An 11,252-nucleotide genomic window follows, 5' to 3' on the forward strand; every position below is an offset into this window, starting at 1 on the left:
AAGGGCTTGTGGCTTGCCACCAAGGGCTTTTTGACCAGACAGATCCTAGCTAATTGTTGTCCAAACACCATAATTTGAGGCCAACCTTCTTATCAGAGTTAAACTTTTGACAAGGGAACAAATTTCAAACTGAAGTGTCAGTCATGTAGGTAGCTATAGAGCTTGCAACTTCCTAGCAACAGCTGCCCAATGCCATGTGAAGTGAAAAAACAAAAATGATTTTGGGGGTGTTCTTTTTTCCCTCCTTCAGTTTTAATGTTATGTTATGTATTTAAACCCTTATTTAAATAAAACTTGTTTTCAGAAACACCTGACTTGCAGATTCTATTTTATCTATAGTCAATATCGTGTGTGTGAAAGAACCACAGAAGTGGGCAGGGAGTCTGTCTGACCCGGAGCTTCTCAACTGGGGCCTGAGCGAATAGGCCAAGAACACGGTTAGTGAGCTTCTCCTATAAGTTTTCCAAAAGGACAGGCATAGTGTGGGGTTCACCTAATCTCCAAACCCCTAGAAAAGGCATGCAGAAGTGTGCTTACAAAATTAGGTTTGTAGAATTAAAAAATAGAGTGACAGATGTGTTTGTAAATGAATTAATATCAGGAGGCTATCCCTGACAAAGGACAATGAATAGTAAAGTATCGTGTACTCCAGGGTCCATTCTGTTAAACACAAAATACAATCCCGCATTCGGATCATAAACCGGTCCTAACCAGATACTGAAATAATAGGCTTCCAACTTCTAAGAAAGGTTATAAGGAATCAATACTTCCTGTTTGTTGCCAGCCCCCATTCAAGGTCAAACTAGAATGTGGAGGTTGTCTAATGAAAGGCTGAGCCAATGACAAATGCCCTGAAAATAGAAGAGGATTCCAATCTCGGTAGAGGCTTAGAACACAATATCTTAGAAATTCAATCTTGTAACAACTCACCACTTCCCAACTGGTGGCATTGTTCAAAACATTTGGGTGATATTTTTAAATCAAGATTTAACTACAACAAAAGATTTAACTTTTCCTAGAGAGACTTCTGGAAGCAACACTGAGGGCCAGACCCACGGAGAAGCACAGACGGGGGGATGAAATAGGGAATCCTGCCATAGGTAGCTGTGCAGGTTCTGAGTGAGGCTAACAACTTGTGCCTTTTAAGGACCTGCAGTTTTCCCCAAAGGGATTATTCTGAGGTAAGCTAGCAACACCAGTATTAAGCTGTCTGCAACCAATCAAAACAATTATCTGAAACAGCAGGAGGTTTGTAAATGCCCTAATTTGATTGATGTGACATGGGTGTATCTCAGGCTTGAAGTAATAAAGCAATGTCTCCATTTGATGGTTGAGAACTGAGATGTGGAAATGACAAGGTCAATAAGTGATAGAGTCTCACCTAGAACCCAGTCTTCTTCCCATCATGACCCGTACCTGCACAATTTAAATCGCTCAATGTACAGACATTGTGTCTTGGTTCATGCCGTGTACCTGGGGGTCACAGGGCAAGCAAAGGTGAACCAGCAGACACCCTGATGGGCTGTAAGACCAGTGTAGCCTTGCTGTCAGGCAGAAAGGGGCCAGTGCTTTTACTTGGCTTAGCTAAAGAGCATAGAATCTCAGAGGATTGGGAAGTCCCCACTCCCATCCGCGTCCATGGGGGCATCTGAAGCGGGGCATTCTAGGCAAGGAGGCCCAGCAGTGAAAGCGCCCAGTGGGTATGAGGGCTGGAACAAAGGCCCTGCATACACTGCCTATGTATCAGGCCTGTGCCAAGCACTTAAGTATACATCCACTCTGATTTAACTGTTGGGACTCAGCCCCAGGTTAAAACAGATTCAGAGAAGTGACTATATCAGCAAGTAAGTGGAGAGAAGGGAGTGGAGGAAAAAGAGGGGTGGGAAGTTGGTGTGAGACCCTCATGGGCTGAGTCACAAGCCGAGATCCACCCCTTACCCCACGTCCTCCCCTCTCCCCAGCCTCCCTGCCCCACCCCAGGCAGCAGCCCTCCTTTGCCCACCCTCTGCAACAGAGACAAACATTTCTAAAAATGGCGTTTCTTAAAAGAGTGGGTTTAAGAAATTAAAATTGGTCAGCTAGAACTACACAAGAATTTACAGCTACTTAAAGCCTCTTCAAATTGCTGTCAACTCTTTAAATAAATAGGTAAAAGGAAGTATATTTGATACCCAAGCCAGTTTGGTTCAGTGGATAGAGTCAGCTCATGGACAGAAGGGTTGATCCCTGGCCCTGATTGAGGCACGTGCAGGAAGCAACCAATTGATGTTTTTTTTCTCTCTGTCTCTCCCCCTCCCTTCCACTCTCTAAAAATCAATGGAAAAATAGCCTTGGGTGAGGATTAACAAAAAAAAGAAACAGTGTATTTGGGAACTGAATATTCTACCAAGTAGCTCTAGCATTAACCCCCTTCCTCATTTGCCATCCTTGGTGTCAGGGTTAGAGGGTTTTGAAATTAAGAGCTCCTTGACTAATTTTTTTCCCCAGGAGATAATTCTTCAAAATGAGCACATAGCCTAAGGTCTCGATAATTTCTTACACTCTTTTTTTCTCTTCTGAGTTTTGTCTTTGTTTTCGTAAACTTCTTACACTCTTTAATCGTAACTCGAATATTTATAAAATATATGTCCACGTGATAAAGGCCGTCTATGACAAAGCTACAGCCAACATCATGCTCAGTGGGCACAATGTTCACAAAAGGCACTGTTCCTGGGAGCTTAAACACCGAGACTGTGGACCCGCTCAGAACAGCTAGGCTCTCCTGTATCAGGGAACAGTGCGCAGGGCCCACCTGTTTCCCAAGGGCCCACAAAGGTGTCTGAGCTGAAAAGAACTGTGTCATCTCTCCAATCTGACCCAACCACTGCAACATCAGAAAGAACCATTGTTTCACACGACAAAAGGTAACATTGGCAAGAAATGCAAACGATTCTTACATAACTCCATGTCAACATAAAGCTCTAGAGAAAGAGGAGGGTTATTTTCGAATCCTCGCCTCAGGAAATGTTCTTATTGACTTGAGAGAGAGAGGAAGAGGGAGAAAGAGAGAGAAACATCCATGTGAGAGAGAAACCGGAGATTGAACCCCCAACCCAGGTATATACCCTGACCAGGAATTGAACCCGCAACCCTCTGGCACACAGGACATTGCTCCAACCAACCGAGCCACCAGCCAGGGCAAGATAGGTTTGTAAAGTTGATAAACATCTTTTCAAAAACATTACGAAAACCATGTCTGTTTGGCCTGTGGGTGCCTGTTACCCGTTTGGTATGAGATGGGACAGAGCCTCATGCTAGAATCCCTGGCCTACAAACTCCAACAAATGGCCCTGCCTTGAGGGCCAGAATATCTGGTCCCGAAGCCCTGACGTGGGGCCCAGAAACTGGCCTTTTTAGCTAACATCAGCCAATTCCTCGGGAGGCCCACAAACCACCCTGGGGGAGCTATTGAGGAAACGAGCAGGGAAGCACAATGAGAGCTAAACTTCAGGGAAAGGAATCAGAAGTATTGTATTGAAGATGGTTTGAAAGGGGATGGTAGAGGGTCAGACCTTGGTTACCAGCATTTGAGGAACTAACCCGAGACTGGTGAGACTGTCCATGGCTTTAATCAGATTCTTAAAAGAGCCACCACCCAAAACAGTTAAGAATCAGTGGTTCCTGGTTTCCTCCCGAGGCTAACACAGGCCCCAGGGGCGAACAGGTTTTCCAGGCCTATCACAACATGCAGCAACAGTGCGTATTTCCATGTCCACTTGTAACATTAATAACTATTTAAAAATATTGGTAAATATCTCTCAAGCCAACTGTGTGTCAGGTGGAAGGCGCACACACAGCAGCCTGGCTCCACGGTGCTCAGAGCGGGGTGTGACTCACTCGCTCCCTGGCCACTATCACCAGCCACAGCCCAGCCACAGCAGTCTGAGCGTTGCACACGTTAAATCATCTTTAATCATAGTCCTTTACGGTTAATTTATACCCAGGATGGACGATTGGTTAAAAACAGGAAACATAGGGAACACAAGATAGGCTAACGTGGAGCACAAACATGTCAGTATTCGGTGTGTGTGGCAAGTCATTGATTCTCACTCTATTTCTGTGAAACGACAGGAAATGAGCACAAGGACAACGTCAGGGGCAGAGAGATGTGACTTACCTGGTTCCGTGGTCCACCGTGGAGACAGAACTAAAGACCGCCGCTCAGCATCACCTGGGAACTTGTGAGATGAGCAGAATATCAACCGCCTCCACACACCTGCTGGACCAATCTTCATGTTACCAAGTTTGAGAAGCACCGATGTGAACCATAAAAGCAGCAGACTTCAAATTGTGTGCTGCGAGCTGGTAAAAAAACACACACACACAACGGTATTATTATGACTTTTCATTTTTTATAAGTGAATTTTTATGAATGACAGTGTTAGATCTGCATTGAAATGCACAAAAACAGTTGAATACAGAAATCAATAATGTTGGGACAATTGGATGTCCACGTGCCAAAGAATGAAGTTGGGTCCATACTTACCACCATATACAAAAATTAACTCAAAATGGATCACAGTCCTAAACATAAGAGCTAAAAAAAATAGAACTCTTAGAAGAAAATATGAGTTAATCTTCATAACGTTAGGTTAGGCAAAGAGTTCTTAGATATGACAACAAAACTGCAAGTGACAAAGAAAAAAAATAGATGAATTAGACCTTATCAAATTCTAAAAACTTGTGCTTCAAAGGGTACTATCAAGAAAGTAAAAAGACGCCCAGTCTGTGTGGCTCAGTGGTTGAGCATCACCCTATGAACCAGGACGTCATGGTTTGATTCCTGATCAGGGCACATGCCTGGGTTGCGGGCTTGGTCCCCAGTGGTGGGCACGCAGGAGGCAGAGAATCAATGATTCTCTCTCCTCATTGATGTTTCTATCTCTTCTCCCTTCCTCTCTGAAATCAATAAAAATCCCTTAAAAAAAAAAGTAAAAAGACAACCCACCAAATAGGAAAAAATATTTGCAAGTCATGTATCTGATAAGGGACTCAAATTTAGAATATATAAAGAACTCTTACCATTCTTTATTAGACAACCTAATTAAAAAATGGGCAGAGGATTTGAATAGACATTTTTCCAAAGAAGATATTCAAATGGCCATTAAGCGCATGAAAAGACATTCAATCACTAGACATCAGGGAAAGGCAAATCAAAAGCACGGAGAGATACCGCTGGGACGATTCCAGTAAAAGAGACGGACCACAACAGTTTTGGGTGGAGGATGTGGAGAAATGGGAACCCTCAGACGTTGCTGGTAGAAATCTAAAAATGGCGCAGCTGCTGAGGAATATAGTCCGAAAGTTCCTCAAAAAATTAAACATAGTATTACCATGTGATTCAGTAATTCCACTCAAGTGAGTTAAGAACATATATTCACACAAAACCTTGTACACAGTATTCATAGCAGCATTGTTCACAATAGCCAAAAGGCAGATACAACCCAACCTAACATCAACCGATGAATGAATTTAAAAACTGTGGTGTATCCATTCAATGGACTGTTATTCAGGAAAAAAAGGGGGGGGGGAATAAAATACGGATACATGCTGTAACATGAATGAATCTTGAAAACATTATGCCAAATGAAAGAAGAATATATATATATATATTCTAGAGGCCCGATGCACGAAATTTGTGCATCTGCCTCGGCCCCCGCCACTGCAGCTTCGTCCAGAAGGTCGCCCTCCATCCTCTGCCAGGGATAGTTTGGAATCAGATGGGTTTATAAATACTGGAGAACTTCAGTAAAGCCTGAGAAACACATGGTGCCTTTTCCCGTCCCTCAAATAGCCTTTCACAGTAGCCAGAAACGTCATCAGCAAAAGCAGCCATCAATATCTCCCCCACTCCATTTCCCCTTGCCCCCGCCACCTATCACTCCACCCTACCCCATTCTCTGGCTCAGTAGCGACAGAGTGAAGGGAAGAGAAAGATACACCATAGAGGGAACAGGAAAGCAGCAAGAAGATTTTTTTTAATGCTTATTGGAATCAAACTGCCCAGGTTCAAGTCTCAGTTGTGCATCTGATGGGCTGTGTCCTGGGCAAATCACCGTGTTGAGTTTGGGATTTGATTTTACCTACTTAGAGCAAGTTATCCTACTAGTGATTCCGCAGTGCTGGCAGAAGATACAGGGCTCCAGGGTCAGAGACAACTCACTCTGTTACTCACACCCCCAGCTAGCAGCATGATTTGCATCAATTCCTCTTACCCCACAAGCTCCTTGGTGATGACATAACATGGACCCACAGTGGTGGTATCTCAGCTGAGGACCACTGAGCTTGGGAAATCTATTGGTTTTGGTTTGTTCTTAATTTTTTAAAATACATTTTTATTGATTTCAGAGAGGAAAGGAGAGGAAGAGAGAGATAGAATCATCAATGATGAGAGAGAAATCAGTCAGCTGCCTCCTGCATGCCCCACACTGGGGATCAAGCCCACAACCAGGGCACATGCCCTGACCAGGAATCGAACCAGTGACCTCCTGGTCCATAGGTCAATGCTCAACCACTGAGCCATGCTGGCTGGGCTGTTTGTTTTTCAATCTATTGTTTTTCCAGTCAGCAGCAGCAAGCTTGCTCTTTGACCCATGGGGAGACATTACCTCATGCCTTGAGGTTACTCACTTCAAATACAGCCCTGAGACACGGTGCAGGTAGAGACAGGTCATGGCCTGCATTCTTGGCGTACAGGAATGCTCAAGGCCCACGGGGGATCGCTTCTACCAACAATCACCAATCTCGGTATCTCAGTTTCTTTGGCTATAAACTAGGGGCCACCGTATTACCCTTCTTGTGGGGCTGTGATGAGGATTATAAAACAAGTGCTCCCTAAATGTCAATCGCCATTATTAGCGGAAGAGGGAGATGAAAACGTGTTGTAGATGTCAGCAGGCTTTCAGGGAGGAGAAGTTCACGTAAGGGGCAAGGAGAGGCCTCTGCTCACTTCCCCCACCACAACATTCAGGACACTGCTTCCCCTCCAAGAGACAAGGAACAAAGACCTGCTTGATCACCGTTGTGTCCCCAGGGTCAGCACCGTGCCTGGCACAGAAAAGCATTTAAAGAAAAAAAATGTTTTTAATCCTCAACCAAGGATATTGTTTTTAAAAATATATTTTTATTGATCTCAGAGAAAAAGGGAGAGGGAGAGAGAAACATCAATGATGAGAGAGAATTACGGATCAGCTGTCTCCTGCAAGCTCCATACTGGAGATCAAGCCTGAAACCCTGGCATGTGCCCAGACAGAGTGACCTCCTGGTTCATAGGTGGACACTCAACTTCTGAGCCACACCAGCCAGGCCTCACCCAAGGATATTTTTCCATTGATGCTTAGAGAGTGGGAGAGAGAGGGAAAGACAGAAACATCGATGTGAGAGAAACACATCAGTTGGTTGCTTCTTGCACACATCCTGACCAGGGCCCAGGCAGGGGGAGAGGGAGGCCTGCAACCAAGGTACATGCCCTTGACCAGGATTGAACCCAGGACCTTTCAGTCCACAGGCTGACGCTCTATCCACTGAGTTAAACTGGCTAAAAAAATTTAAAAAAATAAATAGATGAATGAATGAATGGATGAATGAATGAATGGATGAATGAACGAATGAAAAAGTGAAGGCACAGGGCTCTGAGCATCCTCTAGGGTTTGGGATGAAGGGCCCTGGGGGAGGGACTGCACCCTCCAGTGATGGAGGAAAGGAGAAAAGGACAGACGGGGCTCATATAACTACGGTCATGGCCAGGAGAAGGAGACTGACAGTCAGGTAACCTTGGAAGTAAAGGGAGAGATGATACACCAGGTTGCCAGGCAACAACCCAGCTGCAGAATATTAATCTGCGATGGAATCAACTGGCCACTTTCAGGTACTTTCCTGTTTGCACGGGGAGGGGTACAGGAAGCTAGGGGGGGGGGGGTCCTCTGTCAAGAACTGGGGAACAGCCTGGCAGGTTCTGAAGCGGAAGAGGAGCCGCCATCCGGGTGCATCCCACGTCACTGAAATGACAAACCGTGGGAGCAGGCTGGGAGGGAGGAGAGTGGGGCCAGGTGGGGCAGAGGGAGACCCAGGCAGGGGGAGGAACCGGAGGTCACAGGGAAGGTCGATTGCGCTTCTGGGGAGAGGGCGGGCCAGGAGGCTATGGGTGAGGAGAGGCGGCAGTACTCAGGGTCCAAGAAGATTGACCAGGTTCCCAGCTCGGCTCCCTCATCCCACCTGTGGGGCCTGCGGCGAGCACCTTCACCTGGCTGACCCTCGCCCCCTCGCCTCTGAAATGCACCGAGGAGCTACTTCTCTCTCACACTAGCAGGTGCTTTCAGCATTATTTCCCCATTTAAAGCCACTGCCTGGCTTTGCTCAACAAAACACTTCCCAACACTTCCTGATGAAAATGCTCAAAACGCACAGAAAAGTTGAATTGTAATGTGGGCACGCAGATGCCACCACCTGGATTCTATAATTTATAATTTCGTTATCTCGATCTCCTATCTGTTCAGCCATCTTATTTTTCAGACATTTCAAAATAAATGGTCAAGGTTCATCACCCTGTTTGTTACAGTTCTTTTCTTTCTTTTTTAAATAAAATTTACTTACAGTGACACGCACAAATCCTAAGGGCATTCACTGGGTTTGCGAGCCTGCACACAGCGTTCTGGGCTTGAGTTTGAGTGTTCAGTGCGGTCATATGCCTGTGAGCGCTCATTCAACAGCGGGAGGTGTTACTGTTAAGATATGGGAACCCCTCCCCACCATGACCCCACCCCCCGCCGGCAGGGCTCAGTGGTTGAACTTTGACCTATGGACCAGGAGGTCAAGGTTCAATTCCTGATTGGGGCAAAAAAATAAAATAAAATAAAATAAAAAAGACATGGGAGGCAAGACGGTTCCCAGGGTGGAGGCCAGGGTGACCCAGTTCTGTGGGAGGCAGAAGGTGGGGAGAGCTGAGGAGCTAGTGTGGGGCCTACATGGAGGAGGAGGCCTTAACCTGCACGGGAGGGGGCTGCCAGGGACTATTGCAGGGAAGAGTGGAGAAGGAAGTAACCAAGGAAAGGGGGAGGTTGTCCTTAGTCAGCACAACGCGGCAGCCTGAGGCGGGTGAGGCTGTAGAGACGAAAATCCCCGAATGATAGCAGAGCCGGACTTAGAACTTAACGTGTGAGAAGCCAACCCTCACTACGGACTGGGCCGCGAGTACCTGGATCCTCCCCAGGTCTGTGATTCGCCTTTGATCGGAGAGTTAGGAGGTGCTGCTGAGCTGGGGTTCCAGCCCAGGATTGCCAACCCCTGTCCCGCAGATCCAGCCAGGCGTCCAGGCCTCGCCCTCAGCTTCTGATCTGGGGGGACTCGCACTGTGCGGCCTGGGCGTGAGGGTGGGGCTTTGAGCTCCCAGGTGATCTCAATGTGAAGTGGGGATTGAGAGCCATGGTCTCAAAGGCACAGGTGAGTATCAGGTAGGCATCAGGGGAGAACGTGCAAGGGGAGGCCAGAGAGGGAAGGCAGAAGCTAAATTGGGGGCACTCCCTGCTCTCTCCCGGGCAGCCAGGCCTGTCCCCGGCCCCTGAGCTTGGTGGGTGGCCTCCCCAGCTCAGCTGAGAGCAGCAGCTGGCTGTCCTCTTGGTCCCGGACAGCAGGCAAGGCCATGCGTCGTTCTCCTTCTTCCTGCGCCCCAGCCCCTTCCCTGGGAGGGACCACGGATGCCCGTGTTGACACGAACCCCTCCCAGGTGTCACTATTTGTCCCAGCACCTTCACTTCCTCCAAGGCCCTGTTGCCTGGGACAGGGCGACTGCGTCATTATCAGCCTCTAACTTTTCCTCCATCGATAACCAATCAGGAAGCCGGCAGGCGATCATCAGTCACACTGACGGTTCCCGAGGCCACCTGTGGCCAGGTGGGCAGAGGTGCCCTTGGAGAGCCTCCCTCCCCAGGAAATACTCTCCCCTTTCCTGGGTACCATTGTTGTGTGTGTGTGTGTGACCCCTCCCCTAGAACCTAGACTCCACCAAAGCGAGGAGGAAAGAAAGAGCCACCACACTCCTCTCCTATCCCCAGGGCCTCATCCAAACCCTGGCTTCCTGCCGGTGCTTACTCCCTGCAGTGAGAATGGAATAGGCGAGCAGCCCCACACCTTAACGCGCTTCTCCCTGAACTGTGTTTGGAAAATCACCTGCACACTCACTCAGGCCCGGTTCTTGCTGACAGGAAGAAGCCTCCGGACGCTGGGGCCCCTCGCGTTCATTCTCTGTTGTTGCCTTAAAAATCACCACCCACTTAGGCGCTTCAGACAACACAAGTCCGTCCTCTCGCAGCCTGTGGGTGAGAAGGCCAGGCTCCGCGCGCTCCCTGGGCCAAAATCGAGCGGTGGCCAGGGCTGCGTTCCTTCCTGAGGGCTCTGGGATGAACCTGCCTCCAAACTCATCCAGGTCGTTGGCCGAAGTCAGTTCTTTGTGGAGGTGGGGCCTCAGCGGGTGCCCCTCTCAGCTTCTGACGGCCGGCCACCCGCACACCTCGTCCTGCCGGCCTGCTGCCCTCACCCGCCCTTCTTCAATCCCGCAAGGGCAGCCCAAGTCTTTCATTCTTCAGATCTCAGACTCATCCTTCAGCCACGTCACTTCTGCCTCCAGCCAAAAAGCCTTCTCTGTTCTTATGGGCTCATCCGATTGAATGGGGTCCCCTCAGATACTCCAGATAGAGCGCTCTACTTGAAATTCTGTGACCTTAATTACAGTTGCGAAGTCCCTCTTGCCATGAACGTCACATAGTCACATGTCCTGGGGGTTGAGGGGATGGACATCTTTGGGGGAACATTATTCTCTGCCTACCACACTCACCCCACCCCACCACCTAGGAGAAGAAAGATCCCAGAATCAGGTGGACAGAGACCTGAGTTGTGTTTTTTTAAAATATATTTTTATTGATGTCAGAGAGGAAGGGAGAGAGAGAATCATTGATCGGCTGCTTCCTGCACTCCCCACACCAGGGATCGAACCATGACCTCCTGGTTCATAGGTGGACGCTCAACCACTGAGCCAGGACAGCTGGGCGAGATCTGAGTTTTAAGCCCAGTTCTCCTTCTTGGTCATGTGATCTCAGGACAGAAATTGCTCAGCTGTCTGGGCCTGTTTCTTCACCTGTAGAATCGGAACACACTAGTTCTTACGTTTTAGGGTCATGCTGAAGAGCAGCTGCATTCATGCAAAAGGCATATCGGTGCCT

The sequence above is a fragment of the Myotis davidii genome, unplaced genomic scaffold, assembly GCF_000327345.1.
Source record: "Myotis davidii unplaced genomic scaffold, ASM32734v1 scaffold327, whole genome shotgun sequence".
Lineage (NCBI taxonomy): Eukaryota > Metazoa > Chordata > Mammalia > Chiroptera > Vespertilionidae > Myotis > Myotis davidii.